General features: G+C 41.6%; 58 non-coding genes across 58 annotated transcripts; all 58 read right to left on the bottom strand.

The window, feature by feature from the left end:
- Nucleotides 1-53: 53 nt before the first annotated feature.
- TRNAY-GUA (transfer RNA tyrosine (anticodon GUA)) lies at nt 54-139 on the bottom strand. Its single transcript is given in 2 exon segments — nt 54-89; nt 103-139. It is a non-coding gene; the product is annotated as a tRNA-Tyr (tRNA).
- Nucleotides 140-201: 62 nt separating this feature from the next.
- TRNAY-GUA (transfer RNA tyrosine (anticodon GUA)) lies at nt 202-287 on the bottom strand. The gene is given in 2 exon segments: nt 202-237; nt 251-287. It is a non-coding gene; the product is annotated as a tRNA-Tyr (tRNA).
- Nucleotides 288-349: 62 nt separating this feature from the next.
- On the bottom strand, nt 350-435 carry TRNAY-GUA (transfer RNA tyrosine (anticodon GUA)). The gene is given in 2 exon segments: nt 350-385; nt 399-435. It is a non-coding gene; the product is annotated as a tRNA-Tyr (tRNA).
- Nucleotides 436-497: 62 nt separating this feature from the next.
- Nucleotides 498-583, bottom strand: TRNAY-GUA (transfer RNA tyrosine (anticodon GUA)). Its single transcript is given in 2 exon segments — nt 498-533; nt 547-583. It is a non-coding gene; the product is annotated as a tRNA-Tyr (tRNA).
- Nucleotides 584-645: 62 nt separating this feature from the next.
- TRNAY-GUA (transfer RNA tyrosine (anticodon GUA)) lies at nt 646-731 on the bottom strand. The gene is given in 2 exon segments: nt 646-681; nt 695-731. It is a non-coding gene; the product is annotated as a tRNA-Tyr (tRNA).
- Nucleotides 732-793: 62 nt separating this feature from the next.
- TRNAY-GUA (transfer RNA tyrosine (anticodon GUA)) lies at nt 794-879 on the bottom strand. The gene is given in 2 exon segments: nt 794-829; nt 843-879. It is a non-coding gene; the product is annotated as a tRNA-Tyr (tRNA).
- Nucleotides 880-941: 62 nt separating this feature from the next.
- TRNAY-GUA (transfer RNA tyrosine (anticodon GUA)) lies at nt 942-1027 on the bottom strand. The gene is given in 2 exon segments: nt 942-977; nt 991-1027. It is a non-coding gene; the product is annotated as a tRNA-Tyr (tRNA).
- A 62-nt stretch (nt 1028-1089) lies between these two features.
- Nucleotides 1090-1175, bottom strand: TRNAY-GUA (transfer RNA tyrosine (anticodon GUA)). Its single transcript is given in 2 exon segments — nt 1090-1125; nt 1139-1175. It is a non-coding gene; the product is annotated as a tRNA-Tyr (tRNA).
- A 62-nt stretch (nt 1176-1237) lies between these two features.
- TRNAY-GUA (transfer RNA tyrosine (anticodon GUA)) lies at nt 1238-1323 on the bottom strand. The gene is given in 2 exon segments: nt 1238-1273; nt 1287-1323. It is a non-coding gene; the product is annotated as a tRNA-Tyr (tRNA).
- Nucleotides 1324-1385: 62 nt separating this feature from the next.
- TRNAY-GUA (transfer RNA tyrosine (anticodon GUA)) lies at nt 1386-1471 on the bottom strand. Its single transcript is given in 2 exon segments — nt 1386-1421; nt 1435-1471. It is a non-coding gene; the product is annotated as a tRNA-Tyr (tRNA).
- Nucleotides 1472-1533: 62 nt separating this feature from the next.
- Nucleotides 1534-1619, bottom strand: TRNAY-GUA (transfer RNA tyrosine (anticodon GUA)). Its single transcript is given in 2 exon segments — nt 1534-1569; nt 1583-1619. It is a non-coding gene; the product is annotated as a tRNA-Tyr (tRNA).
- A 62-nt stretch (nt 1620-1681) lies between these two features.
- On the bottom strand, nt 1682-1767 carry TRNAY-GUA (transfer RNA tyrosine (anticodon GUA)). The gene is given in 2 exon segments: nt 1682-1717; nt 1731-1767. It is a non-coding gene; the product is annotated as a tRNA-Tyr (tRNA).
- Nucleotides 1768-1829: 62 nt separating this feature from the next.
- Nucleotides 1830-1915, bottom strand: TRNAY-GUA (transfer RNA tyrosine (anticodon GUA)). The gene is given in 2 exon segments: nt 1830-1865; nt 1879-1915. It is a non-coding gene; the product is annotated as a tRNA-Tyr (tRNA).
- A 62-nt stretch (nt 1916-1977) lies between these two features.
- Nucleotides 1978-2063, bottom strand: TRNAY-GUA (transfer RNA tyrosine (anticodon GUA)). Its single transcript is given in 2 exon segments — nt 1978-2013; nt 2027-2063. It is a non-coding gene; the product is annotated as a tRNA-Tyr (tRNA).
- A 62-nt stretch (nt 2064-2125) lies between these two features.
- TRNAY-GUA (transfer RNA tyrosine (anticodon GUA)) lies at nt 2126-2211 on the bottom strand. Its single transcript is given in 2 exon segments — nt 2126-2161; nt 2175-2211. It is a non-coding gene; the product is annotated as a tRNA-Tyr (tRNA).
- Nucleotides 2212-2273: 62 nt separating this feature from the next.
- TRNAY-GUA (transfer RNA tyrosine (anticodon GUA)) lies at nt 2274-2359 on the bottom strand. The gene is given in 2 exon segments: nt 2274-2309; nt 2323-2359. It is a non-coding gene; the product is annotated as a tRNA-Tyr (tRNA).
- Nucleotides 2360-2421: 62 nt separating this feature from the next.
- Nucleotides 2422-2507, bottom strand: TRNAY-GUA (transfer RNA tyrosine (anticodon GUA)). Its single transcript is given in 2 exon segments — nt 2422-2457; nt 2471-2507. It is a non-coding gene; the product is annotated as a tRNA-Tyr (tRNA).
- A 62-nt stretch (nt 2508-2569) lies between these two features.
- On the bottom strand, nt 2570-2655 carry TRNAY-GUA (transfer RNA tyrosine (anticodon GUA)). The gene is given in 2 exon segments: nt 2570-2605; nt 2619-2655. It is a non-coding gene; the product is annotated as a tRNA-Tyr (tRNA).
- A 62-nt stretch (nt 2656-2717) lies between these two features.
- TRNAY-GUA (transfer RNA tyrosine (anticodon GUA)) lies at nt 2718-2803 on the bottom strand. The gene is given in 2 exon segments: nt 2718-2753; nt 2767-2803. It is a non-coding gene; the product is annotated as a tRNA-Tyr (tRNA).
- A 60-nt stretch (nt 2804-2863) lies between these two features.
- Nucleotides 2864-2949, bottom strand: TRNAY-GUA (transfer RNA tyrosine (anticodon GUA)). Its single transcript is given in 2 exon segments — nt 2864-2899; nt 2913-2949. It is a non-coding gene; the product is annotated as a tRNA-Tyr (tRNA).
- Nucleotides 2950-3011: 62 nt separating this feature from the next.
- Nucleotides 3012-3097, bottom strand: TRNAY-GUA (transfer RNA tyrosine (anticodon GUA)). The gene is given in 2 exon segments: nt 3012-3047; nt 3061-3097. It is a non-coding gene; the product is annotated as a tRNA-Tyr (tRNA).
- A 62-nt stretch (nt 3098-3159) lies between these two features.
- Nucleotides 3160-3245, bottom strand: TRNAY-GUA (transfer RNA tyrosine (anticodon GUA)). Its single transcript is given in 2 exon segments — nt 3160-3195; nt 3209-3245. It is a non-coding gene; the product is annotated as a tRNA-Tyr (tRNA).
- A 62-nt stretch (nt 3246-3307) lies between these two features.
- Nucleotides 3308-3393, bottom strand: TRNAY-GUA (transfer RNA tyrosine (anticodon GUA)). The gene is given in 2 exon segments: nt 3308-3343; nt 3357-3393. It is a non-coding gene; the product is annotated as a tRNA-Tyr (tRNA).
- Nucleotides 3394-3455: 62 nt separating this feature from the next.
- On the bottom strand, nt 3456-3541 carry TRNAY-GUA (transfer RNA tyrosine (anticodon GUA)). Its single transcript is given in 2 exon segments — nt 3456-3491; nt 3505-3541. It is a non-coding gene; the product is annotated as a tRNA-Tyr (tRNA).
- Nucleotides 3542-3603: 62 nt separating this feature from the next.
- Nucleotides 3604-3689, bottom strand: TRNAY-GUA (transfer RNA tyrosine (anticodon GUA)). The gene is given in 2 exon segments: nt 3604-3639; nt 3653-3689. It is a non-coding gene; the product is annotated as a tRNA-Tyr (tRNA).
- Nucleotides 3690-3751: 62 nt separating this feature from the next.
- On the bottom strand, nt 3752-3837 carry TRNAY-GUA (transfer RNA tyrosine (anticodon GUA)). Its single transcript is given in 2 exon segments — nt 3752-3787; nt 3801-3837. It is a non-coding gene; the product is annotated as a tRNA-Tyr (tRNA).
- A 62-nt stretch (nt 3838-3899) lies between these two features.
- Nucleotides 3900-3985, bottom strand: TRNAY-GUA (transfer RNA tyrosine (anticodon GUA)). Its single transcript is given in 2 exon segments — nt 3900-3935; nt 3949-3985. It is a non-coding gene; the product is annotated as a tRNA-Tyr (tRNA).
- Nucleotides 3986-4047: 62 nt separating this feature from the next.
- TRNAY-GUA (transfer RNA tyrosine (anticodon GUA)) lies at nt 4048-4133 on the bottom strand. The gene is given in 2 exon segments: nt 4048-4083; nt 4097-4133. It is a non-coding gene; the product is annotated as a tRNA-Tyr (tRNA).
- A 62-nt stretch (nt 4134-4195) lies between these two features.
- TRNAY-GUA (transfer RNA tyrosine (anticodon GUA)) lies at nt 4196-4281 on the bottom strand. The gene is given in 2 exon segments: nt 4196-4231; nt 4245-4281. It is a non-coding gene; the product is annotated as a tRNA-Tyr (tRNA).
- A 62-nt stretch (nt 4282-4343) lies between these two features.
- On the bottom strand, nt 4344-4429 carry TRNAY-GUA (transfer RNA tyrosine (anticodon GUA)). The gene is given in 2 exon segments: nt 4344-4379; nt 4393-4429. It is a non-coding gene; the product is annotated as a tRNA-Tyr (tRNA).
- A 62-nt stretch (nt 4430-4491) lies between these two features.
- TRNAY-GUA (transfer RNA tyrosine (anticodon GUA)) lies at nt 4492-4577 on the bottom strand. The gene is given in 2 exon segments: nt 4492-4527; nt 4541-4577. It is a non-coding gene; the product is annotated as a tRNA-Tyr (tRNA).
- A 62-nt stretch (nt 4578-4639) lies between these two features.
- Nucleotides 4640-4725, bottom strand: TRNAY-GUA (transfer RNA tyrosine (anticodon GUA)). Its single transcript is given in 2 exon segments — nt 4640-4675; nt 4689-4725. It is a non-coding gene; the product is annotated as a tRNA-Tyr (tRNA).
- Nucleotides 4726-4787: 62 nt separating this feature from the next.
- Nucleotides 4788-4873, bottom strand: TRNAY-GUA (transfer RNA tyrosine (anticodon GUA)). The gene is given in 2 exon segments: nt 4788-4823; nt 4837-4873. It is a non-coding gene; the product is annotated as a tRNA-Tyr (tRNA).
- Nucleotides 4874-4935: 62 nt separating this feature from the next.
- Nucleotides 4936-5021, bottom strand: TRNAY-GUA (transfer RNA tyrosine (anticodon GUA)). Its single transcript is given in 2 exon segments — nt 4936-4971; nt 4985-5021. It is a non-coding gene; the product is annotated as a tRNA-Tyr (tRNA).
- A 62-nt stretch (nt 5022-5083) lies between these two features.
- Nucleotides 5084-5169, bottom strand: TRNAY-GUA (transfer RNA tyrosine (anticodon GUA)). The gene is given in 2 exon segments: nt 5084-5119; nt 5133-5169. It is a non-coding gene; the product is annotated as a tRNA-Tyr (tRNA).
- A 62-nt stretch (nt 5170-5231) lies between these two features.
- Nucleotides 5232-5317, bottom strand: TRNAY-GUA (transfer RNA tyrosine (anticodon GUA)). The gene is given in 2 exon segments: nt 5232-5267; nt 5281-5317. It is a non-coding gene; the product is annotated as a tRNA-Tyr (tRNA).
- A 62-nt stretch (nt 5318-5379) lies between these two features.
- TRNAY-GUA (transfer RNA tyrosine (anticodon GUA)) lies at nt 5380-5465 on the bottom strand. Its single transcript is given in 2 exon segments — nt 5380-5415; nt 5429-5465. It is a non-coding gene; the product is annotated as a tRNA-Tyr (tRNA).
- Nucleotides 5466-5527: 62 nt separating this feature from the next.
- TRNAY-GUA (transfer RNA tyrosine (anticodon GUA)) lies at nt 5528-5613 on the bottom strand. The gene is given in 2 exon segments: nt 5528-5563; nt 5577-5613. It is a non-coding gene; the product is annotated as a tRNA-Tyr (tRNA).
- Nucleotides 5614-5675: 62 nt separating this feature from the next.
- TRNAY-GUA (transfer RNA tyrosine (anticodon GUA)) lies at nt 5676-5761 on the bottom strand. Its single transcript is given in 2 exon segments — nt 5676-5711; nt 5725-5761. It is a non-coding gene; the product is annotated as a tRNA-Tyr (tRNA).
- Nucleotides 5762-5823: 62 nt separating this feature from the next.
- Nucleotides 5824-5909, bottom strand: TRNAY-GUA (transfer RNA tyrosine (anticodon GUA)). The gene is given in 2 exon segments: nt 5824-5859; nt 5873-5909. It is a non-coding gene; the product is annotated as a tRNA-Tyr (tRNA).
- A 62-nt stretch (nt 5910-5971) lies between these two features.
- Nucleotides 5972-6057, bottom strand: TRNAY-GUA (transfer RNA tyrosine (anticodon GUA)). The gene is given in 2 exon segments: nt 5972-6007; nt 6021-6057. It is a non-coding gene; the product is annotated as a tRNA-Tyr (tRNA).
- Nucleotides 6058-6119: 62 nt separating this feature from the next.
- TRNAY-GUA (transfer RNA tyrosine (anticodon GUA)) lies at nt 6120-6205 on the bottom strand. The gene is given in 2 exon segments: nt 6120-6155; nt 6169-6205. It is a non-coding gene; the product is annotated as a tRNA-Tyr (tRNA).
- Nucleotides 6206-6267: 62 nt separating this feature from the next.
- On the bottom strand, nt 6268-6353 carry TRNAY-GUA (transfer RNA tyrosine (anticodon GUA)). The gene is given in 2 exon segments: nt 6268-6303; nt 6317-6353. It is a non-coding gene; the product is annotated as a tRNA-Tyr (tRNA).
- Nucleotides 6354-6415: 62 nt separating this feature from the next.
- Nucleotides 6416-6501, bottom strand: TRNAY-GUA (transfer RNA tyrosine (anticodon GUA)). Its single transcript is given in 2 exon segments — nt 6416-6451; nt 6465-6501. It is a non-coding gene; the product is annotated as a tRNA-Tyr (tRNA).
- Nucleotides 6502-6563: 62 nt separating this feature from the next.
- Nucleotides 6564-6649, bottom strand: TRNAY-GUA (transfer RNA tyrosine (anticodon GUA)). Its single transcript is given in 2 exon segments — nt 6564-6599; nt 6613-6649. It is a non-coding gene; the product is annotated as a tRNA-Tyr (tRNA).
- A 62-nt stretch (nt 6650-6711) lies between these two features.
- TRNAY-GUA (transfer RNA tyrosine (anticodon GUA)) lies at nt 6712-6797 on the bottom strand. Its single transcript is given in 2 exon segments — nt 6712-6747; nt 6761-6797. It is a non-coding gene; the product is annotated as a tRNA-Tyr (tRNA).
- Nucleotides 6798-6859: 62 nt separating this feature from the next.
- Nucleotides 6860-6945, bottom strand: TRNAY-GUA (transfer RNA tyrosine (anticodon GUA)). Its single transcript is given in 2 exon segments — nt 6860-6895; nt 6909-6945. It is a non-coding gene; the product is annotated as a tRNA-Tyr (tRNA).
- A 62-nt stretch (nt 6946-7007) lies between these two features.
- TRNAY-GUA (transfer RNA tyrosine (anticodon GUA)) lies at nt 7008-7093 on the bottom strand. Its single transcript is given in 2 exon segments — nt 7008-7043; nt 7057-7093. It is a non-coding gene; the product is annotated as a tRNA-Tyr (tRNA).
- A 62-nt stretch (nt 7094-7155) lies between these two features.
- On the bottom strand, nt 7156-7241 carry TRNAY-GUA (transfer RNA tyrosine (anticodon GUA)). The gene is given in 2 exon segments: nt 7156-7191; nt 7205-7241. It is a non-coding gene; the product is annotated as a tRNA-Tyr (tRNA).
- A 62-nt stretch (nt 7242-7303) lies between these two features.
- Nucleotides 7304-7389, bottom strand: TRNAY-GUA (transfer RNA tyrosine (anticodon GUA)). Its single transcript is given in 2 exon segments — nt 7304-7339; nt 7353-7389. It is a non-coding gene; the product is annotated as a tRNA-Tyr (tRNA).
- A 62-nt stretch (nt 7390-7451) lies between these two features.
- On the bottom strand, nt 7452-7537 carry TRNAY-GUA (transfer RNA tyrosine (anticodon GUA)). The gene is given in 2 exon segments: nt 7452-7487; nt 7501-7537. It is a non-coding gene; the product is annotated as a tRNA-Tyr (tRNA).
- A 62-nt stretch (nt 7538-7599) lies between these two features.
- Nucleotides 7600-7685, bottom strand: TRNAY-GUA (transfer RNA tyrosine (anticodon GUA)). Its single transcript is given in 2 exon segments — nt 7600-7635; nt 7649-7685. It is a non-coding gene; the product is annotated as a tRNA-Tyr (tRNA).
- Nucleotides 7686-7747: 62 nt separating this feature from the next.
- TRNAY-GUA (transfer RNA tyrosine (anticodon GUA)) lies at nt 7748-7833 on the bottom strand. The gene is given in 2 exon segments: nt 7748-7783; nt 7797-7833. It is a non-coding gene; the product is annotated as a tRNA-Tyr (tRNA).
- Nucleotides 7834-7895: 62 nt separating this feature from the next.
- Nucleotides 7896-7981, bottom strand: TRNAY-GUA (transfer RNA tyrosine (anticodon GUA)). The gene is given in 2 exon segments: nt 7896-7931; nt 7945-7981. It is a non-coding gene; the product is annotated as a tRNA-Tyr (tRNA).
- Nucleotides 7982-8043: 62 nt separating this feature from the next.
- TRNAY-GUA (transfer RNA tyrosine (anticodon GUA)) lies at nt 8044-8129 on the bottom strand. Its single transcript is given in 2 exon segments — nt 8044-8079; nt 8093-8129. It is a non-coding gene; the product is annotated as a tRNA-Tyr (tRNA).
- Nucleotides 8130-8191: 62 nt separating this feature from the next.
- Nucleotides 8192-8277, bottom strand: TRNAY-GUA (transfer RNA tyrosine (anticodon GUA)). Its single transcript is given in 2 exon segments — nt 8192-8227; nt 8241-8277. It is a non-coding gene; the product is annotated as a tRNA-Tyr (tRNA).
- A 62-nt stretch (nt 8278-8339) lies between these two features.
- Nucleotides 8340-8425, bottom strand: TRNAY-GUA (transfer RNA tyrosine (anticodon GUA)). The gene is given in 2 exon segments: nt 8340-8375; nt 8389-8425. It is a non-coding gene; the product is annotated as a tRNA-Tyr (tRNA).
- A 62-nt stretch (nt 8426-8487) lies between these two features.
- On the bottom strand, nt 8488-8573 carry TRNAY-GUA (transfer RNA tyrosine (anticodon GUA)). The gene is given in 2 exon segments: nt 8488-8523; nt 8537-8573. It is a non-coding gene; the product is annotated as a tRNA-Tyr (tRNA).
- Between the last annotated feature and the right edge of the window lie 40 nt (nt 8574-8613).

Here is an 8613-nt window from a genome sequence, read left to right as displayed (position 1 = left end):
GGGTTTCATTCAAGGATTAAAAATAAAATGAGATATAAAATGCAAATACATCTTCCGTCGAGCCGGATTTGAACCAGCGACCTATGGATTACAATTGTCACTCTACAGTCCACCGCTCTACCAACTGAGCTATCGACGGCTGATTGCTGGGTTTCATTAAAGGATTAAAAATAAAATGAGATATAAAATGCAAATAAATCTTCCGTCGAGCCGGATTTGAACCAGCGACCTATGGATTACAATTGTCACTCTACAGTCCACCGCTCTACCAACTGAGCTATCGACGGCTGATTGCTGGGTTTCATTCAAGGATTAAGAATAAAATGAGATATAAAATGCAAATAAATCTTCCGTCGAGCCGGATTTGAACCAGCGACCTATGGATTACAATTGTCACTCTACAGTCCACCGCTCTACCAACTGAGCTATCAACGGCTGATTGCTGGGTTTCATTCAAGGATTAAGAATAAAATGAGATATAAAATGCAAATTAATCTTCCGTCGAGCCGGATTTGAACCAGCGACCTATGGATTACAACTGTCACTCTACAGTCCACCGCTCTACCAACTGAGCTATCGACGGCTGATTGCTGGGTTTCATTCAAGGATTAAGAATAAAATGAGATATAAAATGCAAATAAATCTTCCGTCGAGCCGGATTTGAACCAGCGACCTATGGATTACAATTGTCACTCTACAGTCCACCGCTCTACCAACTGAGCTATCGACGGCTGATTGCTGGGTTTCATTCAAGGATTAAGAATAAAATGAGATATAAAATGCAAATTAATCTTCCGTCGAGCCGGATTTGAACCAGCGACCTATGGATTACAATTGTCACTCTACAGTCCACCGCTCTACCAACTGAGCTATCGACGGCTGATTGCTGGGTTTCATTCAAGGATTAAAAATAAAATGAGATATAAAATGCAAATAAATCTTCCGTCGAGCCGGATTTGAACCAGCGACCTATGGATTACAATTGTCACTCTACAGTCCACCGCTCTACCAACTGAGCTATCGACGGCTGATTGCTGGGTTTCATTCAAGGATTAAGAATAAAATGAGATATAAAATGCAAATAAATCTTCCGTCGAGCCGGGTTTGAACCAGCGACCTATGGATTACAATTGTCAATCTACAGTCCACCGCTCTACCAACTGAGCTATCGACGGCTGATTGTTGGGTTTCATTCAACGATTAAGAATAAAATGAGATATAAAATGCAAATTAATCTTCCGTCGAGCCGGATTTGAACCAGCGACCTATGGATTACAACTGTCACTCTACAGTCCACCGCTCTACCAACTGAGCTATCGACGGCTGATTGCTGGGTTTCATTCAAGGATTAAGAATAAAATGAGATATAAAATGCAAATAAATCTTCCGTCGAGCCGGATTTGAACCAGCGACCTATGGATTACAATTGTCACTCTACAGTCCACCGCTCTACCAACTGAGCTATCGACGGCTGATTGCTGGGTTTCATTCAAGGATTAAGAATAAAATGAGATATAAAATGCAAATTAATCTTCCGTCGAGCCGGATTTGAACCAGCGACCTATGGATTACAATTGTCACTCTACAGTCCACCGCTCTACCAACTGAGCTATCGACGGCTGATTGCTGGGTTTCATTCAAGGATTAAGAATAAAATGAGATATAAAATGCAAATAAATCTTCCGTCGAGCCGGATTTGAACCAGCGACCTATGGATTACAATTGTCACTCTACAGTCCACCGCTCTACCAACTGAGCTATCGACGGCTGATTGCTGGGTTTCATTCAAGGATTAAGAATAAAATGAGATATAAAATGCAAATAAATCTTCCGTCGAGCCGGATTTGAACCAGCGACCTTTGGATTACAATTGTCACTCTACAGTCCACCGCTCTACCAACTGAGCTATCGACGGCTGATTGCTGGGTTTCATTCAAGGATTAAGAATAAAATGAGATATAAAATGCAAACAAATCTTCCGTCGAGCCGGATTTGAACCAGCGACCTATGGATTACAATTGTCACTCTACAGTCCACCGCTCTACCAACTGAGCTATCGACGGCTGATTGCTGGGTTTCATTCAAGGATTAAAAATAAAATGAGATATAAAATGCAAATAAATCTTCCGTCGAGCCGGATTTGAACCAGCGACCTATGGATTACAATTGTCACTCTACAGTCCACCGCTCTACCAACTGAGCTATCGACGGCTGATTGCTGGGTTTCATTAAAGGATTAAAAATAAAATGAGATATAAAATGCAAATAAATCTTCCGTCGAGCCGGATTTGAACCAGCGACCTATGGATTACAATTGTCACTCTACAGTCCACCGCTCTACCAACTGAGCTATCGACGGCTGATTGCTGGGTTTCATTCAAGGATTAAGAATAAAATGAGATATAAAATGCAAATAAATCTTCCGTCGAGCCGGATTTGAACCAGCGACCTATGGATTACAATTGTCACTCTACAGTCCACCGCTCTACCAACTGAGCTATCGACGGCTGATTGCTGGGTTTCATTCAAGGATTAAAAATAAAATGAGATATAAAATGCAAATAAATCTTCCGTCGAGCCGGATTTGAACCAGCGACCTATGGATTACAATTGTCACTCTACAGTCCACCGCTCTACCAACTGAGCTATCGACGGCTGATTGCTGGGTTTCATTAAAGGATTAAAAATAAAATGAGATATAAAATGCAAATAAATCTTCCGTCGAGCCGGATTTGAACCAGCGACCTATGGATTACAATTGTCACTCTACAGTCCACCGCTCTACCAACTGAGCTATCGACGGCTGATTGCTGGGTTTCATTCAAGGATTAAGAATAAAATGAGATAAAATGCAAATAAATCTTCCGTCGAGCCGGATTTGAACCAGCGACCTATGGATTACAATTGTCACTCTACAGTCCACCGCTCTACCAACTGAGCTACCAACGGCTGATTGCTGGGTTTCATTCAAGGATTAAGAATAAAATGAGATATAAAATGCAAATTAATCTTCCGTCGAGCCGGATTTGAACCAGCGACCTATGGATTACAACTATCACTCTACAGTCCACCGCTCTACCAACTGAGCTATCGACGGCTGATTGCTGGGTTTCATTCAAGGATTAAGAATAAAATGAGATATAAAATGCAAATAAATCTTCCGTCGAACCGGATTTGAACCAGCGACCTATGGATTACAATTGTCACTCTACAGTCCACCGCTCTACCAACTGAGCTATCGACGGCTGATTGCTGGGTTTCATTCAAGGATTAAGAATAAAATGAGATATAAAATGCAAATTAATCTTCCGTCGAGCCGGATTTGAACCAGCGACCTATGGATTACAATTGTCACTCTACAGTCCACCGCTCTACCAACTGAGCTATCGACGGCTGATTGCTGGGTTTCATTCAAGGATTAAGAATAAAATGAGATATAAAATGCAAATAAATCTTCCGTCGAGCCGGGTTTGAACCAGCGACCTATGGATTACAATTGTCAATCTACAGTCCACCGCTCTACCAACTGAGCTATCGACGGCTGATTGCTGGGTTTCATTGAAGGATTAAGAATAAAATGAGATATAAAATGCAAATTAATCTTCCGTCGAGCCGGATTTGAACCAGCGACCTATGGATTACAACTGTCACTCTACAGTCCACCGCTCTACCAACTGAGCTATCGACGGCTGATTGCTGGGTTTCATTCAAGGATTAAGAATAAAATGAGATATAAAATGCAAATAAATCTTCCGTCGAGCCGGGTTTGAACCAGCGACCTATGGATTACAATTGTCAATCTACAGTCCACCGCTCTACCAACTGAGCTATCGACGGCTGATTGCTGGGTTTCATTGAAGGATTAAGAATAAAATGAGATATAAAATGCAAATTAATCTTCCGTCGAGCCGGATTTGAACCAGCGACCTATGGATTACAACTGTCACTCTACAGTCCACCGCTCTACCAACTGAGCTATCGACGGCTGATTGCTGGGTTTCATTCAAGGATTAAGAATAAAATGAGATATAAAATGCAAATAAATCTTCCGTCGAGCCGGATTTGAACCAGCGACCTATGGATTACAATTGTCACTCTACAGTCCACCGCTCTACCAACTGAGCTATCGACGGCTGATTGCTGGGTTTCATTCAAGGATTAAAAATAAAATGAGATATAAAATGCAAATAAATCTTCCGTCGAGCCGGATTTGAACCAGCGACCTATGGATTACAATTGTCACTCTACAGTCCACCGCTCTACCAACTGAGCTATCGACGGCTGATTGCTGGGTTTCATTAAAGGATTAAAAATAAAATGAGATATAAAATGCAAATAAATCTTCCGTCGAGCCGGATTTGAACCAGCGACCTATGGATTACAATTGTCACTCTACAGTCCACCGCTCTACCAACTGAGCTATCGACGGCTGATTGCTGGGTTTCATTCAAGGATTAAGAATAAAATGAGATATAAAATGCAAATAAATCTTCCGTCGAGCCGGATTTGAACCAGCGACCTATGGATTACAATTGTCACTCTACAGTCCACCGCTCTACCAACTGAGCTATCAACGGCTGATTGCTGGGTTTCATTCAAGGATTAAGAATAAAATGAGATATAAAATGCAAATTAATCTTCCGTCGAGCCGGATTTGAACCAGCGACCTATGGATTACAACTATCACTCTACAGTCCACCGCTCTACCAACTGAGCTATCGACGGCTGATTGCTGGGTTTCATTCAAGGATTAAGAATAAAATGAGATATAAAATGCAAATAAATCTTCCGTCGAACCGGATTTGAACCAGCGACCTATGGATTACAATTGTCACTCTACAGTCCACCGCTCTACCAACTGAGCTATCGACGGCTGATTGCTGGGTTTCATTCAAGGATTAAGAATAAAATGAGATATAAAATGCAAATTAATCTTCCGTCGAGCCGGATTTGAACCAGCGACCTATGGATTACAATTGTCACTCTACAGTCCACCGCTCTACCAACTGAGCTATCGACGGCTGATTGCTGGGTTTCAATCAAGGATTAAGAATAAAATGAGATATAAAATGCAAATAAATCTTCCGTCGAGCCGGGTTTGAACCAGCGACCTATGGATTACAATTGTCAATCTACAGTCCACCGCTCTACCAACTGAGCTATCGACGGCTGATTGCTGGGTTTCATTGAAGGATTAAGAATAAAATGAGATATAAAATGCAAATTAATCTTCCGTCGAGCCGGATTTGAACCAGCGACCTATGGATTACAACTGTCACTCTACAGTCCACCGCTCTACCAACTGAGCTATCGACGGCTGATTGCTGGGTTTCATTCAAGGATTAAGAATAAAATGAGATATAAAATGCAAATAAATCTTCCGTCGAGCCGGATTTGAACCAGCGACCTATGGATTACAATTGTCACTCTACAGTCCACCGCTCTACCAACTGAGCTATCGACGGCTGATTGCTGTGTTTCATTCAAGGATTAAGAATAAAATGAGATATAAAATGCAAATTAATCTTCCGTCGAGCCGGATTTGAACCAGCGACCTATGGATTACAATTGTCACTCTACAGTCCACCGCTCTACCAACTGAGCTATCGACGGCTGATTGCTGGGTTTCATTCAAGGATTAAAAATAAAATGAGATATAAAATGCAAATAAATCTTCCTTCGAGCCGGATTTGAACCAGCGACCTATGGATTACAATTGTCACTCTACAGTCCACCGCTCTACCAACTGAGCTATCGAGGGCTGATTGCTGGGTTTCATTCAAGGATTAAGAATAAAATGAGATATAAAATGCAAACAAATCTTCCGTCGAGCCGGATTTGAACCAGCGACCTATGGATTACAATTGTCACTCTACAGTCCACCGCTCTACCAACTGAGCTATCGACGGCTGATTGCTGGGTTTCATTCAAGGATTAAAAATAAAATGAGATATAAAATGCAAATAAATCTTCCGTCGAGCCGGGTTTGAACCAGCGACCTATGGATTACAATTGTCAATCTACAGTCCACCGCTCTACCAACTGAGCTATCGACGGCTGATTGCTGGGTTTCATTCAAGGATTAAGAATAAAATGAGATATAAAATGCAAATAAATCTTCCGTCGAGCCGGATTTGAACCAGCGACCTATGGATTACAATTGTCACTCTACAGTCCACCGCTCTACCAACTGAGCTATCGACGGCTGATTGCTGGGTTTCATTGAAGGATTAAGAATAAAATGAGATATAAAATGCAAATTAATCTTCCGTCGAGCCGGATTTGAACCAGCGACCTATGGATTACAACTGTCACTCTACAGTCCACCGCTCTACCAACTGAGCTATCGACGGCTGATTGCTGGGTTTCATTCAAGGATTAAGAATAAAATGAGATATAAAATGCAAATAAATCTTCCGTCGAGCCGGATTTGAACCAGCGACCTATGGATTACAATTGTCATTCTACAGTCCACCGCTCTACCAACTGAGCTATCGACGGCTGATTGCTGGGTTTCATTCAAGGATTAAAAATAAAATGAGATATAAAATGCAAATAAATCTTCCGTCGAGCCGGATTTGAACCAGCGACCTATGGATTACAATTGTCACTCTACAGTCCACCGCTCTACCAACTGAGCTATCGACGGCTGATTGCTGGGTTTCATTAAAGGATTAAAAATAAAATGAGATATAAAATGCAAATAAATCTTCCGTCGAGCCGGATTTGAACCAGCGACCTATGGATTACAATTGTCACTCTACAGTCCACCGCTCTACCAACTGAGCTATCGACGGCTGATTGCTGGGTTTCATTCAAGGATTAAGAATAAAATGAGATATAAAATACAAATAAATCTTCCGTCGAGCCGGATTTGAACCAGCGACCTATGGATTACAATTGTCACTCTACAGTCCACCGCTCTACCAACTGAGCTATCAACGGCTGATTGCTGGGTTTCATTCAAGGATTAAGAATAAAATGAGATATAAAATGCAAATTAATCTTCCGTCGAGCCGGATTTGAACCAGCGACCTATGGATTACAACTATCACTCTACAGTCCACCGCTCTACCAACTGAGCTATCGACGGCTGATTGCTGGGTTTCATTCAAGGATTAAGAATAAAATGAGATATAAAATGCAAATAAATCTTCCGTCGAACCGGATTTGAACCAGCGACCTATGGATTACAATTGTCACTCTACAGTCCACCGCTCTACCAACTGAGCTATCGACGGCTGATTGCTGGGTTTCATTCAAGGATTAAGAATAAAATGAGATATAAAATGCAAATTAATCTTCCGTCGAGCCGGATTTGAACCAGCGACCTATGGATTACAATTGTCACTCTACAGTCCACCGCTCTACCAACTGAGCTATCGACGGCTGATTGCTGGGTTTCATTCAAGGATTAAGAATAAAATGAGATATAAAATGCAAATAAATCTTCCGTCGAGCCGGGTTTGAACCAGCGACCTATGGATTACAATTGTCAATCTACAGTCCACCGCTCTACCAACTGAGCTATCGACGGCTGATTGCTGGGTTTCATTGAAGGATTAAGAATAAAATGAGATATAAAATGCAAATTAATCTTCCGTCGAGCCGGATTTGAACCAGCGACCTATGGATTACAACTGTCACTCTACAGTCCACCGCTCTACCAACTGAGCTATCGACGGCTGATTGCTGGGTTTCATTCAAGGATTAAGAATAAAATGAGATATAAAATGCAAATAAATCTTCCGTCGAGCCGGATTTGAACCAGCGACCTATGGATTACAATTGTCACTCTACAGTCCACCGCTCTACCAACTGAGCTATCGACGGCTGATTGCTGGGTTTCATTCAAGGATTAAGAATAAAATGAGATATAAAATGCAAATTAATCTTCCGTCGAGCCGGATTTGAACCAGCGACCTATGGATTACAATTGTCACTCTACAGTCCACCGCTCTACCAACTGAGCTATCGACGGCTGATTGCTGGGTTTCATTCAAGGATTAAAAATAAAATGAGATATAAAATGCAAATAAATCTTCCTTCGAGCCGGATTTGAACCAGCGACCTATGGATTACAATTGTCACTCTACAGTCCACCGCTCTACCAACTGAGCTATCGAGGGCTGATTGCTGGGTTTCATTCAAGGATTAAGAATAAAATGAGATATAAAATGCAAACAAATCTTCCGTCGAGCCGGATTTGAACCAGCGACCTATGGATTACAATTGTCACTCTACAGTCCACCGCTCTACCAACTGAGCTATCGACGGCTGATTGCTGGGTTTCATTCAAGGATTAAAAATAAAATGAGATATAAAATGCAAATAAATCTTCCGTCGAGCCGGATTTGAACCAGCGACCTATGGATTACAATTGTCACTCTACAGTCCACCGCTCTACCAACTGAGCTATCGACGGCTGATTGCTGGGTTTCATTCAAGGATTAAGAATAAAATGAGATATAAAATGCAAATAAATCTTCCGTCGAGCCGGGTTTGAACCAGCGACCTATGGATTACAATTGTCAATCTACAGTCCACCGCTCTACCAACTGAGCTATCGACGGCTGATTGCTGGGTTTCATTCAAGGATTAAGAATAAAATGA

This window comes from Phalangium opilio, unplaced genomic scaffold, assembly GCF_054372755.1.
Source record: "Phalangium opilio isolate 3A_F unplaced genomic scaffold, DU_Popi_V2 ptg000009l_1, whole genome shotgun sequence".
Lineage (NCBI taxonomy): Eukaryota > Metazoa > Arthropoda > Arachnida > Opiliones > Phalangiidae > Phalangium > Phalangium opilio.
Note: the sequence above shows the minus strand (reverse complement) of the source record. Positions and strands in the feature narration are given on the sequence as shown.